The sequence below is a fragment of the Vigna angularis genome, chromosome 7, assembly GCF_016808095.1.
Source record: "Vigna angularis cultivar LongXiaoDou No.4 chromosome 7, ASM1680809v1, whole genome shotgun sequence".
Lineage (NCBI taxonomy): Eukaryota > Viridiplantae > Streptophyta > Magnoliopsida > Fabales > Fabaceae > Vigna > Vigna angularis.
The window spans coordinates 28,293,681-28,296,870 of NC_068976.1; the positions used below are offsets into that span (position 1 = coordinate 28,293,681).

General features: G+C 32.8%; 1 pseudogene; it reads left to right on the plus strand.

Annotated features, from left to right (window-relative positions):
• Positions 1-914: 914 nt before the first annotated feature.
• Positions 915-2,681, plus strand: LOC108336642 (premnaspirodiene oxygenase-like; annotated as a pseudogene).
• Positions 2,682-3,190: the final 509 nt, after the last annotated feature.

Below are 3,190 nucleotides of genomic sequence, written 5' to 3' on the forward strand. Positions count from 1 at the left end.
TTGAAGATTGTGATACGGGGAACCAAATGGATGCGGGGAACCAAACGGATGCGAGGAACCACATATCTGTTTTGAAGAAATTGTTTGAAGTTTAGATTATGCTGAAGGAATGAAGGGGTTTGGGAGAGTGAAGGCAGCAGGGAGGGAGAATTACGGTTTGGGGAGAAATTTAGATTATGCTAAAGGAATGAAGGCGCAAGAGGGTGTAAGGGGAAATTTTTCTAAAATTTAAAAAAAAAATTCGGGGCAATTATTTTTATAAACTGCTGGAAACTTTTAAAAAATAATAAAATAAAAGTTAACTGCTGTTGTAGTCAAAAGAACCGCCAGAAAGTTATCGAGGTTTCCAAAATCACCTAAAAATAACCCCTCCTCAAATGTATTATTTTTGTAGTGGTGAAAATATTAAGTTTTTAAGGTCAATTAAGGTTGTACATTCAAGTTATTTAAAAAAATTAAGTCAAATTAAGATGTACAAGTGATTATAAATTTTAGTTTATAAAATTAATCATAAAAATTGAGTTAAATTTAAAATCAAAATGTTATTTGAATCATCTAGAAATATATATAAGTAATATTTATGACATCTATCACAACACTAATACTTATAAATAAAGATAAAGTATATTTTTTTGTCCCTCAATGAAAATATCTTTATTGAATTTGTTAATTTTCAAACCTAAAAGTATTGTGAGAGAATCTCCTTAATCTTAATATATTGCAATAGGCAACATTTGACTTAAAGCTCAAGAAAGGAAGTTGTGATGATATTTTTTTAAATAGGAAAACAAAATTATGAATGAAACAAATAGAAGCAAAAGTATTTTTAATATCTTAAACAACAACTGGTGTGGAGCAAAAGTTCTATATAAACATCTAACTCTATGTTCACTTGCCATAGAAATTCATAATTAATGGATTATAACTTGATCTCATTCTTATCCTTTTTTCTATATTCACTGAGTTTCATCCTTTTTGTTTCGCAGTTTCTAAAATGGGAAAGAGATCTAAAACCTCAGTGAAAACATTGAAGCTTCCCCCAGGGCCATGGAAGCTACCTATCATTGGAAGCTTACACCACTTAGTTGGCTCTCTACCCCATCATCGTTTGAGAGAACTTGCTAAAAAACATGGTCCTCTCATGCACATACAACTTGGTGAGGCATCAACCGTTGTGGTTTCTTCTCCAGAAGTGGCCAAAAATGTCATGAAAACCTATGATGCCATCTTTGCTCAAAGGCCCCATCAAATTGGCGCAGACATCATGTGTTATGGTTCCACTGACATTGTCACTGCACCATATGGGGGGTATTGGAAGCAGCTAAGAAGAATATGCTCACAAGAGCTTCTAAGCAATGCACGTGTGAGGTCATTTCGATCAATAAGAGAAGCAGAAGTGCTGAATTTAGTAAGATATATTGAGACCAACACTGGTTCTTGTGTGAACCTCAGTGAGAAAGTGGCATGCCTTACAAGTGCCATCACTGCAAGGGCAGCTTTTGGTGAAAAATGCAAAGATCAAGAAGAGTTCATTTCCCTTGTTAAGAAACTTGTGAAAATATCCGAACATTTAGCTATTTTTTATTTGTTCCCTTCTCACAAATGGCTTCATGTGATCAGCGGGGAGAAACCTAGATTGGAGAAGTTGCACAAAAAATATGATGTAATAATTGAAAACATCATTACAGAGGCAGAAAAAAATATTGGTGAAGTAGAGGTTAATAGTCTGCTCTCAGTTCTTCTAAATATGAAAAATCAAGGTGCCCTCGAATATCCTTTAACAATCGATAACATCAAGGCTGTAATGTGGGTGAGTGTGTGCATTACTTTCAGTTATTATTTACTTATGATACTGCATATTATAGGATTTAAGACTGATCTTCATTTCATGTGAATATAAAATTAAATAAACAAAGGCACAAAAAATTCTATCTAGTGTTATAATATTGTGAATAGAACTATACACACACTCGTATATTTCTAGAAATATTTCTTCTTAGGAGTCGCCTTTTTATTGGAAAATTTTGTAACATATGCATGCGAGTATAAATTCCAAAGCTAATAAATTTGAATTGATTTTCTTAGTGTAGACCCTGTTTGCTGCTGGAACTGATACATCATCTGCAATTATAGAATGGGTCATGTTAGAGATGTTGGAAAACCCAAAAGAAATGAACAAAGCTCGGGAAGAAGTTAGAAGAGTTTTTGGAAACAAAGGATACATGAATGAAGAATCACTTGAAGAACTAAAATATCTGAAAGCAGTGATCAAAGAAACACTGAGATTGCACCCTCCCTCCCCTCTTCTTCTTCCAAGGGAATGTAAAGAAAGTTGTGATGCATGGGCAATTGGAAGAGACCCTGATTATTGGAATGATCCAGACAAGTTTTATCCTGAGAGATTCATGAACAGTCAAATCGATTATAAAGGGTCCCATCATGAATTCATACCCTTTGGTGCTGGAAGGAGAATGTGTCCTGGCATGTCTTTTGGGACAAATATCATTGAACTTTGTCTTGCACAACTACTTTACTATTTTAATTGGGAACTTCCAAATGGAAACAAGGAAAACTTGGAAATGACTGAAGCTTTGGGAGCCTTCTCAAGAAGAAAAACGGATTTAGTCTTAGTTCCCATTTCTTACAATCCTCTTCCTATTTCGTCAAACCTTAAATTCTAATCATAAGTGTCTCTATATTGTCCTTGTTCCCTTTCTTTTATGTTACTTGTCTGTTAAGATATTGTGAGTGAAAGAAAATAAGATGTGAAGTTTATCTTCTTCAAAAAAACACTCATTTTATTTAAGGCTTGTTTTCCCTATTTGCTTTTTGTATCTTTAAGATGCTTTTTATTTTTATTTTTAAGACTAGCTAGTGCCATTCTTCATTTAACTTTATCAAGTTTCATATGAAATACTAATATAAACTTTGAAACTAGACCAACGGTCAATATGAAATACCAATTAATAGCAACAACACTAAAGTAATTATGTCTAAAAATATTATTACGAATTTGTAAGAAGAATCGATCCATCATAAAAATCCTAGGAAATATATTGTGACAAGGGTAATCAGTACATTTTATGATTAAATTTTAATCTTTGTAACAAATTATTAGTAAATAATATTGGTAGATTTTGACAAAAATTGATTACATTGTGACTAGCTACTTCATCACAATAATAATTTG